Source organism: Aethalodelphis obliquidens, unplaced genomic scaffold (assembly GCF_003676395.1).
Source record: "Aethalodelphis obliquidens isolate GAN/ISIS:26980383/991018 unplaced genomic scaffold, ASM367639v1 scaffold23, whole genome shotgun sequence".
NCBI classification, from domain to species: Eukaryota; Metazoa; Chordata; class Mammalia; order Artiodactyla; family Delphinidae; genus Aethalodelphis; species Aethalodelphis obliquidens.
In genome coordinates, this window is record NW_020837967.1 from 6,595,730 (window position 1) to 6,621,126 (window position 25,397).

Consider the following 25,397-nt stretch of genomic DNA (forward strand, 5'->3'; position numbering starts at 1 on the left):
GTCCGGAGCCTGTGCTCCGCAACGGGAGAGGCCACTACAGTGAGAAACCCGTGTACGCAAAAAAAACAAACAAACCCCTGTATCATATAATACCTATTAAACTGAGGGACAATATAGTGTGATGTCATAGGTTCAAATCATGTCAGGTTACGCGCATGGCCTTTGGAACAATACTGCCTGCATTTGAATCCTAGCTAGCGCTCCCACTTATTAGCTATTAGTTTCTTCATCTATAAAATGGATAATAATACCTACCTACATGCGAAGTATTTATAGCAGCACTGACAACACTATAAGCACTATATAATGTTGATTAACATCCAGCAGAATGAGTGTTCTAAGACACACTTTGAGAAACACTGGTAGAGAATCGAGCCCTAGCTTTGCGCAGTGGCAGTATCGTAGCCAATGAGGTTTATCTGAGGCACAATTATTGCTAATTGAGAATCGAGCCCTTTAGAATTCTGGGGCTCGGGTCTCTCCATGGGAAGATTACCAACTCGTTGGAGACAGGAGTATATAATTATAACACACTATGTTAAGTACTGAACAAGGAGCAAGTGAGGACTCTGGATCCGAGAGTAGGGACGGAATAATATTTCTAATGGTGAGGGACGTTTCAGGAGAGAATCCACAGCCAAATGGACAGAAATCCTAAAATGCGTGTAGGATTTCACCAAGCAGAGACGTGGGGAATGATGGCAGCCAAGACCGGGCCTGGTTGGGAAACAGTTAGTAGCCTGATTTGACTAGAGTGCAATCTAAGTTGGAAGACGGGGAATGCACTGGAGATGAGGTTGCCATTAGATTGTTAATGGTCCTGTACCCCAAACTAAGGACCTTGAGGTTTCTTCCACAGGAATTAAGGAGCACAAATGTTAAAAACAACCAATCAACCAGGGAAGGATCAGAGGATCAGTGTGGGAAGTGAGCTGAAGAGGAAAAGACTAGGCGCAAGGACAGATAATAGTTCAGGTAAGCAGAGAAGAAAAGAGCAGTCAGACTAGAGGACAGGAAAACAGGTTTAAAGGTACTTCAAACATAGCAAAATACTGGGTGTGACATTTAGAGAAAGTTTAGACATGGCAAAAAAAAAAAAAAAAGAAGAAGAAAGAAAGAAAATAATTAGGTGTGAGGGATGAAAAGGCCAAAGGTGGTGGCACTATCCCTCAGATGGATACAGGAGGAGTAGAAGCATACCCTGGGAGGGGTTGTGGGTTATCAAGTAGGTTCATGTCATGCTCAAATCGCTCCTGGTCTTGATCTCAGGAGGCAGGGCCAGAGACAGATGTGGGAGACATGAATCTGGGTGGTCATTAGTTAAGGGGATGGTTGGGCTCACCCTACAAGAGCATCAAAAGGAGGGAAAGGGGCCTGTCCTGTGTCAACTGAAAAATAATACACAACCTAAAAGTTGAGAGTTATGTTTTATTCGGCAGACAAAACTGAGGACTTAAGCCCGGGACACAACCTCTCAGATAGCTGAGGGACTGCTCCAAAGAGGTAAAGGAGGACCCAGGGTATACAGGAATTTTCACAACAAAGACCAGGTGTAGGAACATCAAAAGATTACTGTTAATTAAAGAAAACCAGATATCTCAAGTTAAGGAAGTTAGCGCTTTTCTGTGTACGGGAAGATGCAAGAGTCTGGGCTCACTGAAATCATTCCTTTGATAGGCACCTCAGCTATCCGGGGCCAGTGTCCTGTGCTTTCTCATCCTGAGTCTCCTCAGGGTGCACAGCTGCGGGTGGCTGCACTGTGATGGCTTGATGGCTGTAGCATCCTTTGTTTACTAATATAGCAGGCAACATTTTTTCATTGACACCTGAATAAGATGCAGGGGTTTTATTTCTCCTGTCCCCAAGAGGAGATCACCGTGGGGACTCCAGGAAAGCTGGGATGTAACGTCTTGAGGCTATATTCCACTCAAAGCCCATTTGCCTCGGCTGCCTTCCTCCTCTCCCCAATTGACGACAGAAGCCTGGGATTTCTAACAATCCCCAATTGACGACAGAAGCCTGGGATTTCTAACAAGTGGAGCCAGTTCCCTCCTCCCTGTTCCACGCGGGCCAGGGGACTGTCGAGCTCCACACTCAACCATTGAACTCTGCGCTTGAAATGGCTACCGGACACAGGAAAATAGTGACATAGCTAAATGTATAAGCCTAGACATTTTCAACATTTATTTCATTACCAGCTATCATGCTCAAAACCCCCACCTTACCCCTGACACCCTTCAACACCCTTATCCCATGCTTGGCTTAAGTGTACACCCGAGCTTCGCTTGGGGGTAAGGAAGAAGTTCAGGATGGGTTAAGGGTCAGCAGTGTCTGATTTGCACATTACCTGGTAATAAAAAAAAAAAAAAGAAAAAACTTCATTTTTTCCTTTTTGCCATGCCTATGTCAAAATGGCTGTCTCAAAACCAGCACAAGAAAATGTCCTACCTGGAGCTATGATTCTACCCACACCTGGTCCAGCCGAGATCTCTAGTAGGATGAGCTCATCTGACTAGCTGCCTTCCCTCTCTGGCAGCTGAAAACTATACCAAATGCACATCAACCACGTCCCTCACTGTGTGAAGGACCCATTCTCTTCCTGCTGACTTTCCACTTGGAGGCTAATCACCCCAGCCAAGAACAGACATCCGCGGCAGCGTGACCCTGAAAGTCCACAGGATCACGGCTTGTCGTTTTGCCCGCAGGCTCCTAGAACCCAGACATCTCCCTGCCAACTGCTGGAGACACTAGAGCATCACCCTGTACCAGGAGCAGGGCCCAGACCAGCGCCCAGCGCAGCGCCACCACACTCCTCTCGGGCTGCACCTACCATCTGCTCTGATCCCCCCCGGTGGGGAAGGGCTCCCTGCTCCAAAAACCTGCTCCCTAACAAGCTCCACTTGGAACCTGAAGCCTTGCATTCCACAATTCGATACAAGGTGAAAAGGCAACGATCCTGGAAGCGGTTACACAACAACGCACGGTTCCACCTGGGAGTGTGAATGGCCCTTCTCTGTGAGGTGATGTAATCGAATAGGATGGAGAGCCCGAGCGCAGGAGGAGCGAGGATGTGGCCGGGGGGCGCCGAAGACAAATCGCTTCTGCCCAAAATGGGACCTTGGGCGCCTCAGCTATGTGCCAGGCATTGCACTATATTGCTTCTATACACATTATCTCATCTCATCCTCAGAGGGACCCAACGACGGGGGCATTACTGTTTCCATTTTAGAGGGAAGCAAACAGTTTCAGGTGTTATGTGTTCGTTTAAGGCCAAACAGCCAGCAAACGGCGCAATAGTTCGGTTCTGTGGTTTCCCTGATGACCATCTTGGCGCACAGGTGATAGAAGCACAGATCAGGAGGGCGAGTACGCTTCATCCCCTGGTGGCTACAGGGGCACAGGCCACTGTCGAGTGCTCTGCTATATGCAGGGGGCGGGAGGAGATGCTCCCGCCCGCTCGTGTATCTGCCAGCCCAGGCCTAAGGGTCACTAGACCGCAGCCTCGAACACCGCACGCGACAACGTGGAGACGGAGACACCCTCCCGGCGTCCCGGCCTCCGCAGGCCAGCATGGTTCCCACAGCAACCCCAAACAGGCAGGGCAAACGTCCCGGACCATGAATTCGGATGCGCAATACCCGTTATTGGTCTTCCCGCTCCCAACCTCTCATTTGGCCCTTGTTTTCACCTTGAATCTCATCAGTTTCAGGTTTTCTAGGTAAACGCGTATATTAGGTTGTGTTTGCCCCGCTTTGCTCAGGCTCTACAGGCCGGGTCGGCTTACCTGGTGGTAGGCCAGGAGTGAACTCCGCGCAGGCTGCCTCTTCCCGCGTCCCCAGGAGCCGGTCCTCGACCTCGCCCTTCAACCTTCACCCCGGCTCGGGTAGTGTAGGTCCCACCGCGGCTGGGGCCAGCCCTGGAGACAGCACTCACCTCCTACCAGGCCGGCTGACCCGCAGGGCCGCGAGGAACTCTGGGACATCGCGTCTCTGGCGCATGGCACCCTGGGAGGGGACGGGGGCGGGGTGGGTGAGTGGGCGGGGCCGCCACAGGCCGCGCCTTTGTGCCGGTTTCCAAGCCCTGGCTGCTCCTGGGTACCCCAGGGTATCTGAAGGCGCTGTAGCTCTGTGTGGAACGCAGGGAGGCGCAGGAAACAGCTACAGGCACTATTGTCTCTTTCCTCCCTGGCTCCAGCCCTCTGTCCTTTCCCCAGGACAGAGTTTTCATCTTCCTGGTGTTTCTGTTTTATACTAAACCACAGTTTTTAAACTTAAAAGCCAAGCATGTTACTTTCATTCTTTGATTTCACTCTCATTTGGGATAGGGTTGCCAGAGAAAATACAAAACACCTATTACATCTGAATTTCAGATAAATGTCAAATAAATTTTTAGTGCAAGTATATCCCAAATATTGCATAGAATATACTTTTACTAAAAAGTATTTGTCATTTATCTGATTCAGATTGAACTGGGTATCCTGTATATTTACTTGCTAAGTCTGGCAACCCTATTTTGGGAAAGGCCTGTTTTCTGTTACCCTCCATCAGGGTAGTGCCATGGGGTACCAGGTGCACGTGTGTCTTTGTGAGGAGCAAGATTATGTTAATATTTCACAATATCATCTTCCCACACAAATAGAAATGCACACAATAGGGACGCGTTTTATCTGCAGGATACTGTGAAGAGTTTATTTGGAACAAACAAAACCGTCATGTCCTATATAAGTTAGGAAGTGCAAGTACAGTTACTGCAACCTGCTCTCTTGTAAATGTGTTTCAGTCACTGACATTCAGACCATGCAGACACAAGGGAATTCAACCAAATAAAAGTCAGCAAAGCTCCAATGCTCCCTGGTCACACACATACACACTGTGCTTGTTGAAGCAAGCAGAATCGCAGTGCTCTGAAGTCAGGTGTTTCCTCTTTGTGTGAACCTGGACAAGCTACTTCTCCCTACACCTGAGTCAAGGGCGTGGCATGAAAATAAACACACTACAATATTAACCCTTATGGTCAGAATTGCTGACTGAACTGAAGTAGTGGATGTGACATTTTATAAGCAATTTAAATCCACTGAGAGAAGAATTTACTGTGCTTACTCACCCTTCTCAGAAATGTCTGAGTGAGAGAAGGTGACTAAGTTGGGACATTTCTAACAGGTCATTCATAAACACAAAGAGTTGGTGTTTGAGGATGACTGGGCTCAGCCTCCTGTCTTTTGCCCACCACACCCCTAGTTCTAGAGGAGCTTCTGCCCTAGGACTTAGGATGGGCATCCAGGAAGAAAAGAGGGGCTCTGAAGGAAGAGACAGGAAACCTAAAAGACATGATGTGCTTTTTCCAAAGACGCACCCAGAGCCAACCTTACCCAACCATCTCAGACCCTCCTGTCACTCCTGCATCTTCCCCCCACCAGCGTGATTAATATTCCTTCCATTTCACACTCCTCCCTCGGGGTCCAAGTTGCCATAGTCACAAGCAGCTGTCTCCTGTGTGATAACACTGTGACGGCTCACAGGCTAACCTGGACTCCAAAGCCATCTTCACCCTCTTTCTCCTTTCTTTTTAAGTGTGTGTGTGTATGTGTGTGTGTATACTCGCGTGTACGCCCACGTGCAAGAATTTTTTTAAAAATATATTTATTTTTGGCTGTGTTGGGTCTTCGTTGCTGCACACAGGCTTTCTCTAGTTGCGTCGAGCGGGGGCTACTCTTTGTTGCGGTGTGCGAGTTTCTCATTGCAGTGGCTTCTCTTGTTGTGGAGCATGGGCTCTAGGCACGTGGGCTTCAGTAGTTGTGGCACACGGGCTCAGTAGTTATGGCTCACGGGCTTAGTTGCTCCATGGCATGTGGGATCTTCCTGGACCAGGGATCAAACCTGTGTCCCCTGCATTCGCAGGTGGATTCTTAACCACTGTGCCACCAGGGAAGTCCCTGTGCAAGAATTTGAGGAAGAAAAAAACTTTGACCTTGAGACAAAGGTTGATTTTTCTTGGGCTTTCTTTGCCTGTATTGCTGACGTAACCAGGGACCATCCTAGGTTTGAGTCTATCGTGCTCCAGAAGAGACTGGCACAAGAAATGGCCTTCACATCCCACCCTGGGCTTTATACCTGACTTAAGGTCCCCTGGGCAGTAAAGGACAACAACAGTATATTTTAAAACTCTGTCATCACCTAGGGCCTCTTTGGCTCTTTGGGTATAGAGAGTCACCAGGTGAAGGTGCCCCATGTCCCCCCTCTGCCCACGTTCTTCCCCACAGAAGAAGAAAATAGACACAGGTCACCTGGAGGACTCTTCAGGGTCAGAAATATCCCTTTTCATTCCATTGTCTCTGGAGCAAAAGATGCTCTAAAATGGGCATAATAAACATCTTTACGCATCTTCCCTCATTACCAGAATATTCTTTAGTGGTGTTACCACGATGACCCAAACAATCCGTGAATGAAGCTCTTCTTGAGTTTCTCGTGTGTGCCCAGCCTTATTCTAGGAACTGTAGGCTGATACATGTAGCAGGAATAGCGCCTGCCTTCAAGGAGCTTACAACACTGGACGGTCCCACGCAGGCATCCACGTGCGGAAATTGATCTAGTTAGTGGGGGGAGGGGCTTCCACCACCCCAGCCCCACCATTTCAGCCACCTTGTGTCCCAGCAGATTGCAGCTTGTGATGGCTGGGGCAGTAAGGTCATCAGTCAAAGAGGGCTCTGGGCAGTGGAGCACTTGACCTTGGGAATAGAGTGGAATGGAGGGAGATCTTAGGGGACCCGCACCATGAGCCTCCACGTGCCATATTGATTTCCACTGCACTTCTTCTGAGGCATAAATTGCTCTAATTCTCCTTTCTTCCACCCCTGAGCTTCTCTTCATTTCTCCCAGAGGATGCTGAACTTCCAGTTCAGGTTTAGAAGGCAGGAATGGGGCAAACAAAGGAGGAAAATTTATTTCAAGTCCTGTTTTGTTTCTAACAAGACTCTTGACTTGAAAGAGCCCCAAGTATTGGGGTGGGGGGCAGTGAAGGGGAGGAATAAATAGAAGGAGTCCCAAGTGGTGGAGCATCCTTCTTGCTCAGAACTATAGGAAACGTCAAGGTCAAAAGCAAAGCCATCCCTGGTGGTGCAGCGGTTGAGAATCCGCCTGCCAATGCAGGGGACACGGGTTCGAGCCCTGATCCGGGAAGATCCCACATGCCGCGGAGCAACTAAGCCCGTGCACCACAACTACTGAGCCTGCGCGTCTGGAGCCTGTGCTGCGCAACGGGAGAGGCCGTGACAGTGAGAAGTCCACGCACCGCGATGAAGAGCGGCCCCCACTCTCCACAACTGGAGAAAGCCCTCGCACAGAAACGAAGACCCAACACAGCCAAAAATAAATAAATAATTTTTTTTTTTTTTTTAAAAAAAAGCAAAGCCAGGTTGGAAGGATGAGCAGAAAAACCACAAGACAAAAAGCAGTAGCAGTCAACCTTCCTTAAGCAAATGTTAAATACACTTATTATAGCAATAAATAATAATGCAGTATGGAGCGTACATGGTGTAAACACCTTTAATACAATTCTAATTTTCTCTTTGCTTCAAGAGCCACAGATTGTTATGGCAACAAGACAGAAAAACAGATCACAGTATTAATTTGATATCTCAGCTTCATTTGTTCCACATTTGCAATACAACACATGCATGATAAACAAGCCGGGGCTGAGCCAAAGCAGAGGAAACACTAAAACCACAGAAGGGCACCGTGGAGCACCCTCTCAGCCTTGACTTTTGTTAAATAAAAAATAAATAATAATTTTCTACAAAGAACAGCAGTTCGGTTGCCCACATAATTTGCTATTTGATTGAGAAGCAGATAGTTCTGTTCTTGCCAGCCTGATGATAAAAGGGAAAATGGGAACAGGCAGCAGAGGGTCATTCAGGAAGTCCTCCACCACCAGTCTGGAGCTGAGGAAGCTTGGCTGGCCTGCCTCTTAGCTCTCCACGTGCCGGGACCCCCCTTGCACACCTCCCTACCCCCACCCAGCTCACTTTTAACTTTGCAGCCAGAGTGATCTTCTCAGAACAAAAATCGGATTCTTTGATGTGGAGAAAAAGGAAGTCTCATAAATTGCTGGTGGGAGTATAAACTGGTAGCATCTTCCTTGGATAGAACCTTGGCAATATCTAGTAAAGTTGAATATTCTCATGACCTATGCCCCTTCTTGAGTATAGAACTTTCGATATTAGATGCTTTTGCCCATGTCTCCAAGGACACATGCCCAAGACTGGTCATTCCAGTATCGTCTATAGCAGAAAAAAATTAGAAACAACGTAAATGTCCACCAACAAGAGAGTAGGTAAATTATGGATATGTAGTCATAAAATGGATTACTCTTCAGTTATTTCAAACAAATGACCTACAACCATATCTTCAATGTGTATGTATGATATCATTTACACAAAGCTTAAAAACTTGTAAAAAAATATCATAGAAAGTATATGGATCTACAAATATGTGATGTAAAAAAAGAAATACGGCAACATGAGAGATCATGCTGGTTTAGATTTGACAGTTGGAGAAGGTTTTCTGAGGAAATATGCTTGAGTGACAGGAAAGGGTCCAGTGCTGAGATAGGGGTGGGAGCCCAGGGTTCTACATAGCCTGGGGTGTAAGAGGCTTCCTGGAATCAAATCCTGCTTTGTCTGCCAGTTAATCACTGTGTGACCCTGGGCAAGTCATATAATCTCTCTGTGCCTCAGTTTCCTCATATGTAAAACTGTAATAATAATAGTACTTACCCCATAGGGCTGAGGTGAGAATTAAATATGTTGATGTGTAAAGTCAGAACAATGCCTGGCACATGCTAACAGCTATATGACGGGGTGCAACTACTTCTTTTCCAGGTAGAAGAAACAGTAAATTCAAAGGCAGGGGGAGGGGGAGAAAGGATGGGCAGAAAAGCGTTGAGTATTCCTATAAGAGCAAGAAACTCATGTGAACAGAGCAAAGTGAGCAAGGGAAGGTGGATGGTGGACGGCTCTGAGGTTGGAGATCAAATCCCAACAGGCCTTAGAGGATATGGCAGGAAGCTTAGATGCTGCTGCATATGCTACTGCAGAGATGTAAACCATGGAACAACGTGATCCAGTGCGTATACTTGAAAAATATGACTCTCACTCAGCAATAAAAACAGTCAATACTCACAAGCACTGGATGAATCTCCAGGGAATTCTTCAAAGTGAAAAAGCCAATCCCAAAACGTTATACACTGTATGACTGCATTTCTACAACACTGTTGAAATGATAACAGATTAGGGGTTGCCAGTGGTTAATGAGGGGGTGGGGGAGGGAGGTGGGTGTGGCTGTAAAGGGGCAACACAGGAAGAGTATCTGTACACACATGTTCACAGCAGCATTACTCACAACAGGCAAAAAACGGAAGCCACCCGAGTCCATCGATAGAGGAATGGAGAAATAAAATGTGTATATGCATACAATGGAATATTATTTAGCTTTGAGAAGGGAGGAAATTCTGAAACACGCTACTACAAGTAGCATGAAGACGTTACACTAAGTAAAATAAGCCAGACACAAAAAAAGACAAATACTGTAGACTCCACTTATGTGGGGGTATCTAGAGCACTCAAATTCATAGAGACAGAAAGTACAATGCTGGTTACCATGAGAGTGGGGAATGAAGAGTTATTGTTTAATAGGTACAGAGTTTCGGTTTTGCAAAATGCGAAGAATTCTATGGATGGAGGGTTGTGATGGTATCACAACAATTTGAAGGTACCTGATGTTGACTACATCAATTTATCTAGACCACACTTGCCTCATCTATAAAAGGAAAAGATTAAATTAGACCAATAGTAAGAAATGACCAAATCTGTGACTAAAGAGGGCATACATCAAACAATACAAAATTGTGAATATTTCTGCATTCATTCATTTCTATTATCAATTTTCTACTTACTTATTTCAATAACTCTATGGTACAAAAAAGAGTTAAAGCTATTGGCAACCCACATATAAAACAGAGCAACACGACAAGAATTAGGAGTGGGTGAGAGGGAAGAAAAAACAAAGGCAATGGTAAACAAGAGGAGGAGATAAAATACTAACAAAAATGAGACTAGAACACAAAACTAAGTTCTATATCCTTGCTAAAAGCAAGCCCAAAATTGTGCTCTGAGCTGCCTAGAAGCCAATGGGAAAAGGGAAACATACACACCAAAGAGTAAAAGCAAACCAATCACTCAATTAAAAATAATAATAATAATAATAAACTGGACAGTATACAAAGATAGGACAAGTAAATTCTCTTGAGGATCCTTTTGAGAGAACAATGTTTATTTCAATGATCAATGTCCTTCAAAGCTTCCTTACTGGACACACAGCAATGAGCTCCTTGGGACTTACAAGCTGGTAGCATCACATTAATGTGCAACTCAGTAACTCAGGAAGCCAATGCAATAGCCTTCAGGTATACAGCTCTCTGTGGCTCAGGCTAAATTCAAAGAATTTTTTTAGATGATCTAGATGTATGGAAGGACTACATGTCTTTCAGTGATCTTCACTTAATACTGTTTCCAATGAGTTTCTAGATATCAGATAAAGACATTCCTGTCAATTTTTTCTTCTTAAATTCATCTCAAATAGTAAAAGGAAAAAAGTCAGAAATATGGATGCATTTTTGATGAAACTAAAGAATCTTTGTAACTTAGAACAAAATGAAGGCAAAAAGCAGATGAAAATGACCAAGCTGGGAGCAGGAATGTCATACCTAAGAGCCTACAGTGGTGAGTTGGGTCCAGAGAAAGCAGATTGGCCGTGAAGCCCAGGAAGCCTCTGGATCTGGAGGCACAGGTGGTGGAGGGGGCGCAGTTTCAGGGAAAGGGAAGAAGTGGAAGCAGGAAGGTCGTTTGAAAGTCAGGAGGAGGAGAGCTTAGATTCCCAGCTCCTGACCCCACCTAGTCCCACAACCAATTCACCCATCCCCCAGCAGTGCTAAGAGCTTGAACCAATTCACAGGTGCCAGGCATGAGGAGGGTGGCCATGGGTGGTCCTGTGACCAGACTTAGGGGAATTCATTTAAGGTTTGCACACAGACTGCTGAGACAATTAGCTCCCTGCTCCTTCCCAGTCCCAGAACGCCAGCAAACAGGGTTACACTCCCGGTCAGGAAACTGGAGGAGTCTTCACTAAAGAAATGGAAACACCCCCAAGAACAGTAAGACCCAAAGATAGGAAAAAGCCTGCGGACCACCCCTTCCTCTTCCAGTACAGTTCCCCAAACAATTAACAGGCCCCACCTGTGCACAAAGGGCTCCAATCCATTTCTTGTATCCACCTCTTAACGTGAATAAATTTTCAAGGACCACCAGGCCTGGGAGGAATGTCTTCCACGTGAACGGGGGACACCAAAACAAACAGAAAAACGAAAGTTGGAGAAAACAATTTCAAGCAATAGAAAGGAAAAAAAGCTGCCTATAAATAATATTCTCAGCTGGATAAGGAAAAATCTAAACAGATGACAAAATAATGCAGTTTTTAACTCCAGGAAAAATAAAAGTTGAACAAGAAATGAAATACTCTCCTGGTACGTTAGTTGACACGGCACTGAACAACACTCTCGGGGTCACAATGCAAAATATGGAAGAACAAGGACAACAAAAAATGTAATTTAACCATAGAGAGGAAAGGAGAAGACAGGTGTCAGAAAGTAAATTCCTCACCTTCCACAAAGATGATGAATCACGATATAGGATGCTTATGTGATTTAGGAATGGGGCATTAAACGCTAAGAAAACACAGTAAAAGGAATGAAAAGTATGCCTTCAGGAAGAGGACAGGATGGAAGCAGGGACCAGAGGATGCTGGATTTAACTCTTTAGCACCATTAGCTTGTTTGACTATGTGCATCAGAGAAAATAAAAGTTGATTTTAAAATTTAATCGCTCTCAGCCGCAGGTGAAATGTGTTAAGCGATGGTCAGATCACATTACATTTCTGAGGAGTCACCTATTTGATGCACCCAGTGAAGCAGGAGTTTTGTGTTATCACAATCAGCCGTGGTCGTGGGCTGAGCACCTGCCTTGTAGCACTAGACTATGAGCTCCATGAAGACAGGAACCGTGCCCATTATGTCCACTTAGCACTGACCACCATACCCGCCAGTCTCAGTAATAATAGCTACTTTGTTGTTGTCTACCTCTTACCATGTGCCAGTCACCAATTCTAAGCCCTTCACCTGTAGGAAGCCAGTTAATCCTGCCAACGCCGAACAAGATAGACACGACTGTTACCTCCCACTTAATAGGTGAGCCAACCAAGAACGGCAAAGGCAAGTAATTCATCCAACGTTGCCGCCTAGTAAATGGTGAAGCCAGGATTTCATTCCAGTCTGAGACCCTCCCTCTCAATGGCCGTGAGCTCAATAAATACCTGTGGAGGGAAGACAGCTCAGCCGAAGGCAGGAAGGAAGAAAAATTAACAGGAAGAAAAATTAAGAAGAAAGGTCCCCTCTCCTGAGAAGATAATATGGAATCTGATACAACACGGAAACATTAAACTTCCACTGGAGAGAGCAGGAATACAGCAATGTTAGCCTGGAGAAACTTGGAGGCACCTCTACTCAAAAGTTGCTTCTAGGGGCTTCCCTGGTGGCGCAGTGGTTGAGGGTCCGCCTGCCGATGCAGGGGACACGGGTTGGTGCCCCGGTCTGGGAAGATCCCACACGCCGCGGAGCAGCTGGGCCCGTGAGTCATGGCCGCTGAGCCTGCGCGTCCGGAGCCTGTGCTCCGCAATGGGAGAGGCCACAACAGTGAGAGGCCCGCGTACCGCAAAAAAAAAAAAAGAAAAGAAAAGTTGCTTCTAGACTATGAAAACCCAGCACCCACAGACTGGCTGGCTTTGTGCGATGCTGCTTCCTGGTGTTCTCTCCAAAATCACCTCGCAGCAAAATGTAGCTGCAGGAAAGAAGGCGACTCACTGCATGAGCAGGCAGCTGGTATGAGCAGGCGCAGGACAGAGAGCCTGACCTTGTGGGACTTGCCATCCAGACCTGAAGACAACCTCTGCACGTGCCGTCCAAGGCTTCCCACTTGAAGGAAGGCATCAACCCACCAGTTATAAAGCGCCACGTCTCTGCCCCGCCCCACCCGCTACCCTAAGGCCTTCACAAGCCCAATCACCCCCCACCTCACCCCCCCGCCAGGACCCCTCTCGGGCGTTCATACACGCCATCTTCCAGCCACCGCGGCCATTTTCCACCTCTCCTGCTCCAGCGCCAGCTGCCGCCAAAGGTTGCGACGCTTGTGTCAAGGTCACTGCTGCTCACAAACTCCCACTTGTCACTCCACGGGTGCCGGGCGCTGAGGGACTGTGGCAGGCGATATTCGGTGCTGCTTCTCTCCCGCCCGCAGCTCCCAGGTCCTCCAGCACAGACTCCTCCTGGAACCCATCTCTCACCAGCCGCAGCGCCCACCTTGTCCCCAGCGGCCACCCAGACTCGGCGAAATCACTTCCTCACTTTCTACTGGCAGCCCCCATTCTCGGGATTTCGGCCCAAATCCATGCGGCCTTATTTGAATATATATCCCACGTGTGTCCCCGTGGCAGGCCTCGTCTCTGAATCTAGCCTGGGATCACGGCCCTCTCTTTGCTGATTTTTTTCCTCCTTAGTTCCTGGGGCAAAAGACCCCTGGGAATAATTCTAGGAAAGATCGGGAGGAAAGGGGAACTGAAAGCAAAAACAGACTCTCCATTTGGGGGAAAAGGGGCTTTTGCCCAGCTGCACCTGCCAGAGAACACTTCAGGGGAAACGTCAGACATAACAACCCCAGAAGAGGATGGGATCTGGAAGGCAGCAGCCCAGGGCCTTCCAGGAAGGTGGGGTCCAAGGCGGGGGTGTGACAGAGCATGTGGTACCCCAGTGCTCAGAAGTGGGGAAACTGAGCCAGAGGGACGTGTGGGAAAGAATGAGACAAGGCTCCAGATCTTAGACCTTGAATGGCAGGTCAAACAGCCTGAAGTTAAACAAAACACCAATCCTAGGAACCTCTCCTACAGCTCTGTTCACACATACCGTGTGGCAGAGGGACTCCAAGGATGCTCACATGCCTTTCCAACCACCTTCTCCTTTGCCTTCCTCTGCAATTGAGCCTATAAAACAAATCCAATTCCAGCCTCCTTGAAGGCTCGGATCTGTTGCGTGACACAGTCTGACCATTTACATGGAGATGGGTTCCTATAGAAGGGTTGCCTTCCATAACCCCTCCAACACACACACACACACACACACACACACTCGAATTCACAAGAGCAGAAAGCCCTTGGCTTTCGCCCTTCACCTTCACTCTTCCTCCTTCCTTGCTGAAATATAGAAGATCCTGGAGTTGCAGCAGCCATCTTTTCACAAGGAGAACCAAAGCCATACACTAGGATGGCAGAACAGGAAGAGACAAGAACATCCTTGAGCAGCCCTGGAATGCCTACCTCCAGACTTCCTGTTACATTTAAGAGGAGGAAAGAAGGGGACTTCCCTGGTGGTGCAGTGGATAAGACTCCACTCGCCCCATGCAGGGGGCCCAGGTTCAACTCCTGGTCAGGGAACTAAATCCCACATGCATGCCACAACTAAGGAGCCCATGTGTTGCAACTAAGGAGCCCTCCGACTGCAACTAAGACCCAGTGCAACCAAATAAATAAATATTAATTTAAAAAAAAGAAGAGGAAGGAAGGAAGAAGTGAGATAGGAGGGAAGAATCTTGTTTAAGCTATTATAATTATATTTATATTTAATTCATAGTTATAATCTATAACTTACAGGAAAATGCATTCCCAGACACTGGAGGATCATTTGTAATATCATAAAATGGGAACCGTTGCTATGGGAGCGGTAACATAAACTATGAGCCATCTCACTATGGAAAACTACACAGTGGTTAACAAGGATGACGTGAACACACACATATAGAGAGACATGGAAAGATCTCTACAATATATTGCCAAGTAAAACAAACAAATCAACAGAACAAAATGCAGTTTTGACCCATGTATGTGATTTTAAAAATTATATGTGTGCATGTACCTATGTATCTATAAGTGTATAGATAAAAAAGAACATACACCACCTGTTAACAATGACTATTCCTGGGCTTGTGGGAAAGCAGGGTTGGGCCGGGGGTGAAAAAGGGCTTTTGCTCTTCACTCTGTGCTACTGTGGGGAAAGTAGTTGAAAAGTACAGTGTTAGTTTGTGCCTTTCCCTTGGGGTAATTAAGTTCTAGACTCGCTAAACATGAACAGGTGAGTGAAACACCTTGGAAGACCATCCTCTGGATGTCTTTGACTCTAGAATTCCAAATGTGCTGTGTGACCTCCCATCACAGAGAGAGACAGATGGTTGTGTGGAAGGGGGCCCACCGGGACTGCCATGTTGGTGGCATTACTGCTGGGCTTCTGCCCCCTGGAGACCTAGAAATGGAATTCTTGTACCCCAATCAAATAAGCAACTGGGCCACCCAAAGAGCAGACTGTGTGACACCCCGAATCTGCCAAAATGCCCTTGGCCCACTTCAGGTGGGGGACTCTCCACAGCCTGAGCGGGTCTGGCCCACATAGCCAGCTGCCTATGCTCCCCGGGGACCCCAGCCCTACCCCCCTCCATAGACCTGGGGTCTGAAGCAAGAGCACCCCATCACTTCCCCATGGCACCAGGGGTCCTGGTTCAAGGGCACTGGCCTACTTCGGCCTTCTGGGCTCTGCTAAGTGTGGGTCTGCCGAATGCCACCAGCAAGGTGAACGGATGCCACCTGTGAATTACACAGCTGCTGGTCGGGAGAACTGCTCTGTAATCTAAACCATAATGGGTGTGAAGGAGAGAGCGTTTTCAACAGTGGCTGCGCTGCATGTCTGAGGACGCTCACAAGACGCAGCGCCTTGTGGACAGAGCACCAGCTGGGCACGTGGCGCCCCATGCTGGCGCGAGCACTGCGGAGTCCAGTGGGGGGAGAAAGGATCCACGCACACACACGTGCAGGGAGCTGACCAAACCGTTCCAAGGCATTAGGTCAGGTGAGTGCAAATTAATAACAGCGCACACAGGGGATGAGAGGTGGGGGGCAGACGATGTCATCTCAAAGATGGCACAAGGATCTGCTGGAGAAGCACAGGACTCGTAGGATGGGTCCCTGCACAGCGCCTCGGAGGCTGGCCTGCCTCCAGGTAACCACTGGCAGCCTGGCACTCACTGGAGAACAAGGGGGACCACACAGTCCTCCCCTACCAGGGTTCCCGCCTCTAGAGCCAAGTCCCACTTCAGTCCAATCCACCGGGCACATGCAGATGGCAGCTTGGGGCTGAGCCCGGCGGGGGCCACAGTGGGACTGTCACTGGTTAAGCAGCTGCCGGGGCCGGGGAGCAGGGGAGAGACGACTACAGCACGAACAACGGGGCACCTGCGGACAGTGAGCTGGGTGGGGAAGGCTGCACACAGACGCATCCCTCCCCATCTTCCAGTCCACCGGGGTGGTGCTCAGAGCCAGGACTGCACTCCTCCCATCTGTCGCTGGGGCTTGGTACCAAGACCAAGGTCCCCCCTCTGATGGCAACCTTTGGCTTTTGCAGAGGCCGAAGGGTCCACGGGGAGCATGTTATGGGGTGGGACAGAGGCGCTGGGGGCACTAGTTGAGGACATAAGCATAGGGGACCATTGCACCTCTTCGTGATGGTTCCAGAGCCCCCCAGGAATAACCACCCACCCCCTCTTCCTCCCCAACTCCTACCCCATCTCACTGACCTGTCTACCCCTGGCACCACCAGCCCCTCTCAGCTCTCCCCTCTCCTTCTCCAGGAGGGTGGGGTGATGCCATTGGAGAGGGGCCCTTGGGGGAGCAGCAGATAGAACTCCCTCACCATTCTCTCTCACCCTCTGGCCCATCTGCCACCTGCTTTCCCCGCCCACCCACCAAAAGGGTGCTTTTAAAAGGAATCAGCTTAAAAAGGGGGAAAAAACCCCAAACCCTCCCAGCAACAAAGAATCATATAATTACTTTGCAGCTACTTGTCCTTGGTAATTTGACGCTTGTGTTGCTATAATTACACATTCCGTAGAGTTAGAGAGTCACAAGTCTGGGTTGGCCCATCGGTGACATCTGCAGTATTTTCAACTGGAAAAAAAAAAGTCGGGGAGGGAGCCTGGCTGCTGGAGCTGCAGACCCAGGCATGGAGGGGGAAGGGTGGGAAATGTAGGACGTGGTGCAGGTGAGGCTCTGGGTGGGCGCTAGGGGGAAGGACCGAGCAAGTTTTTCTCTCATGCCTGCTGTGTGCTTGGTCTGATTTATCCAGGAGCGCGCAGGGTCTGTGCGTGAAAACTCACCCCCTTGCCGCACGTGCGGTCCGCTGACTCAGGTCCGAGTTCACCTCTGAACCGGCTCTCACCTTCGTCTTCATCGAGGCTGCTCTCTGCTTCGCCCTCACCTGCACCCCTGCCTCCACTGTCCCCCATGTTCATCTGTTCTCTCAAACCCACAGACGTTCCTTTTTTTTTTTTTTTTTTTGGCCATGCCACTCGTCTTACAGGATCTTAGTTCCCCGACCAGGGATGGAACCCGGGCCCCCTCCAGTGGAAGCGCAGAGTCCTAACCACTGCACCACCAGGGAAGTCCCAAGACGATCTTTTTAAAAAGGTGAATCTGATAGCATTCCTTCCTGCCTGGCATTCCCTGCCTCACCGTTGCCTTTGAGAGAGCTCCCGCATGAACCACCGGGAGGTCTGGCTGCCCCGGGGCTCCAGCCCCATGTGAGGCTGTGCTGGGGGTGCTCTCCCGGGGAGCAAGGCTGAGGTCAGAGCAGGCCGCCCCCGACAGGGAAGGCCCGGGTCCAACCTCTCATGGCTGCACCCTAGTCTCTCTCCCCGGCGGGCGCGGGAGCTGCGGCACGTAGCCCTCTGGCGGGACTGGAGATTTAGTTCTTCCAGCCTCGTCTCTTCAAAGCTGGTCCAGTGTTTGAGAACCAAACTCTTGAAGATGGAGACAGTAACAAGGATGAGGGAGAGAACGGACTGCCCTTGGCTTCTGAGACCCGTAAAAGCGACACAAGTGAGCTGCATGTAACTGACCCCGTGGTGTGGGAAGCGGGGGCCACACCTCCCCTCCTGATGGAACCAAGTCAGGCTCGGGAGCCCAGGCTACACCGTGTGAAACAACCTAGAGACAGCAGGCTTTGCTTCCCAGGCACCGCAGAGACGTGCCGGGTAAGCGCTGCTGCGTGTCCCTTGCCAGAAGCTTGCAAAGGTTAAACACACCCCAAATACCAGGGGTCCCCGCAGTTTGGTCCCTTGTAACTTAGCAAACTGCACTGGGGCCTCTGTCAACTTCTGCTACGTTGGCACCTGTGCCCCTGGGCAGCCGAGCGGGTCACAGCCAGGTGGGCACCCCCACCTAGCTGCTCAGCCTTCACCTGCGGAGACGGCAGGTCCAGACTCAGTTAAGCCACCTCTGAACATCGTCCAGTCTTGGCTCAGGGGGCCAGGGGCTCTGGGGTGTCCACTGACTTTCTGAACCTATGGAATGCACTGTGTCCCCACCCCTACTCCCCGGGGAGTGTGTTGGTGTGGGTGGGAGCAGGAAACATAGGAAGGGGCAGGTCAACTCCTCAAAGCGTTAATTCCCAGCACCTCCGCCCTCGCACACCCTGCCCTGCCCTGCCCTGCAAAGCCTTCCCCCTCGGGCCCCTCTGTCCCCAGCTGGATCCTCCCTCCAACTGCCCTCCCCTCCTCCTTTCCCAGCAAGTCTCTAAACAGTCCAGTCTTCTCCTAAAAAGAAAGAAGGTAATAGCTGTCCCTTAAGAACATCCTGTATTAGTCTCCTGTTGCTGCTGTAACACGTCACCACGAACTTGGTGGCTTAAAAACAACAGAAATGTCTCTCTCACAGTCTGGAGGCCAGAGGCCCAAAGCCAAGGTGTCAGCAGGGCCACCCTCTCTAGGGAAGAACCCTCTGTGGCCTCTTTCACCTTCTGGCAGCTCCTGGCATTCCTTGGCTTGTGGCTGCAACACTCCCATTTCTGCCTCTAGTCCTCACACGGCCGCCTTCTCTGTGTCCCTGTGTCTTTTTCTGTCTCTTATACGGACACTCTCATTGGACTCAGGACCCACCCTAATCCAGGCCGATCTCATCTCCATCCTTACCTTAACTGCATCTGCAGAGACCCTATTTCCAAATGAGGTCACATTCTGAGGTTCCAGACGGACATGAATTTGGGGGGCTCACTATTCAACCCATTCCACCTACCACGTACGCACATCATGCTGGATGTTTACCTCATTACCCGGTCGACTTCATGGGCCACGCTTCTCAACGTCACATTCAATAAAGAAATTGAGGCTTGAAGAAATGGATTGAATGGTGGCCACCAGTGTCCTTGCTGGTCCCCCTCTGCTGTGTTGCAGCTAAAACGGGGGCCTTCTCTGGGATGGTGTCCACAGCTGGGGAAACGGCTGGGCCCTGCCCACCTCTCTCGGCCACAATCCCAGGTCTGAGACTGAAGGGGGACAGCTAGCTAACAGCCCAAACTCTGAATATTATATAAACCAGGACAGCCGAGAGGCAGAGACCGTGGAGAAGCTGACTCAGAGTCAGCCGTCCTCGGGCTAGCTAAGTAGGGCAAACTCCGTGGAGAGGCTGTGGTCAGAAAGGTCTGTTTCTTTGTAGAGGCCGGTGGCGAGGAGAGGGCATCTTCAAAGGTTCTCCTTGGTTCCAACAACCATTGAGCTCGACTATGGGCAGGGCGCTCTTTTTCAGAGAAAGCTTTAAGCAACGGCCCTTTGAGCTTTAAAGAGGGGTCAGTCACCTGGTTGCCATGCAGAGAGCACAGAATTATAGAAGCCACGGACCCGCCCTCCAAGCAGCGACGCAGAGGCATGGGGGAAGGGGGAACAGGGATGCTAATGAGGAAATGGATGGAGAACAGCCCACAGCGACCATGCAGAAGAAAAATAAAATTGGGCCCAAACCTTCCCCCATGAATGAGCTCTCAAGGATAAAAGGGATGGGCAGAGTTGGTGAATAAAAAAACAAACCTGGTACCTGGCGGGAGGCATCAGCCCACATGTTAGCATTCTACTCTTCATCTGCATTCCTGGGGTTCACTTTGGGAACTCAGGCAGGCTGCGTCTGATGTTCCTGCGGGGGAAGAATTAAAAGTGCTGCAGCCTGGAGAACACCTCTGTGAATGGCTGAGCTCCAGGATGGGTGAGGATGGGTGAGGATGGGTGTGGCTGGGATGCCTGCAAGGTGTGAGGGCAGCCTGAGCAGCATAGAGAACAGCTAGCAGGAAGCCCCAGCCAGAAGCCAGGTCCGGTTGCTAAGAAGCATCTTTCTTTGAGTAATGGTTCTAAAGGGCTGAGCATCTCTTGAGGTGGCCAGACACCACTTCCTGCATTTTCCGAGGGAGGAAAAGGGGTTCCTAGAGTTCCATGATTTTATCCTCTCACAGAACCCGGGGAAATTCCACCATTTCACTTTATTCCTATTTTAGAGAGAGTAAATGGAGATTTTGAAAGTTTAAGTAATGTCCTCAAAGTCACATGGCTGAGAAGCGGCAGTCTGTGAGACCCAAAGCCCTGGTCCCACTTCTGCCAACGTGTGAAATATTGGCCTCACTGGGGGCATGTGACCAAGGGCCCAGCCTTCTTGGATAGAAACAAAGGGACCAGCTTAGTGACAGTCCAGAGGGACTTTAGTTTCTTCATGAGGCGTCATGAATTGATTTTTTAAAAAATCTCATGCAGCATTTAAATTCATTTCAACCCCAAATAACAGTACCATGAGGGGCTAAAGAAACTGAGAGTGCAGGAAACTTCTGTGGAGGGAGACAGCTCCCGACCTGCGGGCTGAATTCATCAGAGGCTGATGCACGGCTGCATATTCTACCTGGGTTTTGCATTCGTGAAAATTTTGCTGAGGTGGCAACACACTATCTGACACATGAGGAAACGGATTGAGAAAGGGAAACTGATGTCTCTGTTTCCACAGAGAGTGACAGGCCCCGGGACAAGACGAAAACTAGGAACCCCTGGTCCCAAGCCCCAGCCTCCACAAGCCGGTTCCTCCATGCCCGTGATCCCCCTCTCGGTGTTGGTTTTAATTCAATTCAAGGGCAAATCATATATCAAACTAACTTGACCCTGGAATGATAGTAGACACTGAATAAATTATAAAAACACAGACGTTTGGAGCTGGATGGGACCCTGGGGGTCATGGGCCCGGTGGTTCTCAGCCATTGTGCACATTTGAATCAGACACAGGAATGTGAAAACGGGGCAAGTGGATTGGCCTGGGTTGGGCCTGGGCATCCGTCTACTCTAAAGGCTCCTGATTTTATAGATGAGGAATCCGACTGCCACCCAGTGCCCCCACCAGCCCCTAAAGGATTTGAGGACAAGAACATCACATCCCCTTGGGAAATGTCTGTCCCTTTGGAAGCTGGACTTATTTTGTCCTGGAAGAGTGAAAAACCACCATGGAGGACTTTGGATGCCAGGGCTGGGGCATTTGGAGTCTACCCTAAGGGGAACTCAGGGCTCTTCAGGATTTTTAAGAGCAGTGAGACCACGCAGCCTCTGTTGAAGGCTGACTGTATCAGGGAGGCCAGGGGACAGAGGGTGTGGGCTCAGCGCTTTCCAAAGGCAAGGGATGGGGCTGGGCACTTCTTGGAGCTCTTTGTTCAGCCCTGTGCATTCCTATCAAATTTGAAAATTGGGGCCTACCGAAAGGCTTATTATTATTATTCTTTTCAGTCTTTTTCAAAGACTTAAAGGCACGAAAAGCAAGGGAGCGAGAGAGCACAAAAATGTGCATCTAGCCAGAGGGAGCCCCGTTTGGCAACCTGAAATCTCTGCTTCTCGTTAATTAGCAAAGCTGAGAAATCACCCTTCAAAGCTGGCTTTCCAACCAGAAACGCCAACTGCTCAACCTTTTGTGGGAACCGTGCCACTGGCCCCCTGGATGGCCCAGTGCCCTGACCACACAACTGAAGCGTCCACTCTCGCCACTCCAGCCTGTTAACTGCCGAGGAGAGGGGCCCCCGCTCGCCCTCTTTATCTGTCACCTCCAGGAGCAGAGCTGTCCTCGCGCTTCTCCCAGATCCAGGCTGGCGGAGTTGCCGTCCCCCGTGCCAGGCGCTGGCCGCCGCTCCTCTCCTGCTTCCAGGATCTGGATCCCCGTCCGGCTCAGGGCTCACACCCTGGCTGGCTCGGCTCCGGCCACACTGCCGAGCACAGGAACATCTGGGGAAGTGGCGCTGGCAGGTGGTGGCGGCTCCCGGAGCTGGACCCGCAAGCACGGTGGCCTCCTCTCCTGCTCAGCTGCGCTGGGGTGGTCGGAAAGTACAGGGCAGCCGCACGGACGGGGAAGGGGACCCTTGGACGCCAGGCTTCCCACGATGAAGGACTGTGATGCTGTGATTTATAACAGGAAATATAAATTTGGTCTGAGTCCCTGCTCCTGGCACAGAGCTCCCAAAACCCTTGGGATTACCTACTGGAGGAGAGCCATAAAGGTGTCTCTGTTATGTGAATAGGGTGCCTGGAGGGTTGGAAATTCCAGTCCCTCCCCCAGCCTCTGGGGAGCGGGGCGGAGCTGGAGTTTGAGTCAATCACCAATGGCCAACGATTTAATCAGTCGCAATGAAACCTCCAGAAAAACCCCAAAGGACATGGTTTGGGGAGCTTCTGGGTTGGTGAACACATACAGATTTGGGGGAGCAGCCCCCAGAGAGAGCATGGAAGCTCTGTGCCCCTTTCCCCATGCTTGCCCTATGCATCCCTTCCATCTGACTCCTGAGTTAATCCTTTTATAATAAACCAGTGATCTAGTAAGTAAAATGCTTGTCTGACTTCTGAGCTGCTCTAGCAAATTAATCGAACCCAAGGAGGTGGTTGTGAGAATGCCCACTAGACAGCTGGTGGGTCACCGGTGACAACCTGGACTTGCAATTGGCATCTGAAGGTTGGGGGGGGGGCAGTCTTGTGGGGCTGAGCCCTTCATCTGTGGGATCTGACGCTGTCTCCAAGTAGTGTCAGAACTGAGTTAATTGCTTGGTGGTGTAAAAAAAAATTGCTTGGTGGGAGAAAAAAAACACACCCACGGGAATTGGTGTCAGAATCATAGGCAGGAAGCAGGGTTACTTCACCTGGAAAAGAGACAACAGAAGGACAGACCTCTGGGTTCCCGTGAGGACTGTCGTCACTGTAGGAGGACCAGAATGACGGTACTGACCCCAGAGGTGGAACCAGGCCCTCCGGGTGGAAGCAACAGAAAGACAAATCTCCTGGGACAAGGGTGTGTGGCTGCCTCTGGACAAGGCAGGTTCCCAGAGGACGGGGAGGGGAGGAGGCCAGGTACGAAGACAGGGGTGTCGCAAGGCTGGACTCCACCCGCCCCAGAGGTCTCGGGGGCTGCCCCAGCCGAGGGAGTGCACCTGTCTACTCCGTGGAGGGGAGGGAAGGCGTCAGAAGGGACGGATTCCACTCCCAATTCTGCAGCGAATTTGTCGACAGTGGGATCTGGCAAATCACTTAACCTCTCCGAGTCACAGGCTTCGCGTCTGTAAAATGACAGGTCTCGGAGAAGACCCTCTCCAAGTCATTTCCAATCTTCAGTGCGGCAGTGCCGCCCTGCCCCCACCCTCCCCCCTGTCCTGTGGCCAGAGAGGGGTTTTTGCAAGGTAACCCCAAGTCAGGAAGTGTGTGTGCATTCTGGGGCTGGAGGGGAGGGCACGGAGAACTGTTTATATCATAATAAGGTCAGTGTTATGCTAGCACAGAGGCTCTGAATCTCAAATGTGATACTGATGAGGACTTTGGGGAGAAATCACCCCCTTGCAATTTGCAATGGTTCCGATTGGTTTTAGGAACTTAAAGAAAATAAGAGGAAAAGACAAGTCTCCCCGAGAGCAGAGCATCACCACCGCCCCCCTTCATTCCACCAAGCAGCGGAGTGGACGGGTGTGGCTGGCTCACGACTATATCCAGAGGCAGCGAAAGCTCACAAGAAGCCAGAAGAAACTTCTCAAATCCTGGTGGAGGCTGGGGGTGGGGGTGGAGAAGAAGGGGAGGGGTCTTGAGGAAAGAAGGAGTTAAAAGGGCAGAAAAATTGTGTGGGAAGGCAAGAAGTAGCTACTAAGGCAGAGAGGGTGCCGCACGCTGGCCTAGGGGGTGTCCACTTGGCGCCATCCCAACGGTCTGAGCCAAGATCGCCAACTCCCAGAAGAGGCGAGGATGCACAGCTGCTAGCCCAGGACTGCGGGTCGGAGGGAGCATCTAACGCCTGAGTTTCCTTCTAGTCCCACCTCTGAAGTTTAGATTTCTCACAAACACCTTAAGATGAATCTGAACATCCTTGGTATCTCCTATGCTCACGTGTGCTCGCTTTAAGGGGATGGTGGCCAAGTTGGCCACAGCTAAGGGTGTAGAGTAAGTCCCAACCCCCAGCTGCAGTCAACCCAGGCAAGAGAGTCATTTTTACTACGGGCCACGAGTCACTTTCAATGGCTGAAAAAATAACAAGGTGGGTCCTTTGGGCTCTCTCCTACCCACTCTGCTTCATATCCTGGCTGAAAAGATAAGGAGAAAAGTGGGAGAGGCTACCATCTTGGATCTCCAAACTTTGCTGCAAGGTCCCTCTGTGCCTCAATCCCATTTAGGGTCCCACAGAGCCAGAGGTGGAAGCTGCCAAGCTGCAGAGCTGTTCTGGTGTCCACGGGTGTGGCAATGGGGTCATGGCAATGGGAACAGCCTCTCGGAGTGAGAGGGACTTGGAATGGGTAGCTGGAACCTTGGTTCTGGAATCAGCTTGGGAGGTGGGTGTGAGCACTCTTCTCTTGGCCCCAAATTTTCAAGCAAAGATGTCTTCCCAGAAAGGGGAGGCAGGTCTGTTGGAGGAAAGAGTTCTGGGAAAATCCAAGCTAAATTTCTTACCTCCTGGCAGAAAGGGGGTGAAAAGACCCCTAAGTGGGAGGTGAGTTTGCAGAGCTCCATGGACAGCAGTGGAAGGGGCAGAGAAGCTGGGAACGTTCATCCAGAGCCTCTGTGTGCCTCAGCCAGGCGTCTGCTAGAGAGATTCATGGTGTCAGCAAAACCCTCAGGCTTCGCGAAGTGCCCACGGGCCTTCCAGAACCTTCACGATTAGTCTGGGTGGGGGAAGAGGAAGGAGAGGCCACAGGAATTTTGAAGAAGGAGAATAACACTGCCAGCTCAAGTCTTAGAGACTAAAAGAGAAAACATCACAGGGAGAGAGGTTAGCAGCTGCTCCAAACCCACCCCCAGGACCTGGGGCCAGGCCCCGCTCATGGCTCCACCCTCCCACTTCTGGTTCCCATATGAATAGGGTGGTATTAAAGGTGAGCTGTTTAGAGCCTCT

General features: G+C 50.0%; 1 long non-coding RNA gene and 1 pseudogene across 2 annotated transcripts in view; one reads left to right on the top strand and one right to left on the bottom strand.

The window, feature by feature from the left end:
* The first annotated feature begins 379 nt into the window (after positions 1–379).
* On the top strand, positions 380–507 carry LOC113628463 (uncharacterized; annotated as a pseudogene).
* Positions 508–7,523: 7,016 nt separating this feature from the next.
* Positions 7,524–25,397, bottom strand: part of LOC113628267 (uncharacterized) — a 56,326-nt gene continuing 38,452 nt past the window's right edge. For both annotated transcript variants that reach the window (XR_003435960.1, XR_003435959.1), the window contains 7 exons: positions 24,956–25,167; positions 22,087–23,583; positions 17,028–20,159; positions 15,110–15,195; positions 11,711–11,775; positions 9,177–11,374; positions 7,524–8,275 (listed from right to left, as the gene is read on the bottom strand). This is a non-coding gene — a long non-coding RNA (uncharacterized LOC113628267). The remainder of the gene's footprint in view (positions 8,276–9,176; positions 11,375–11,710; positions 11,776–15,109; positions 15,196–17,027; positions 20,160–22,086; positions 23,584–24,955; positions 25,168–25,397) is intronic.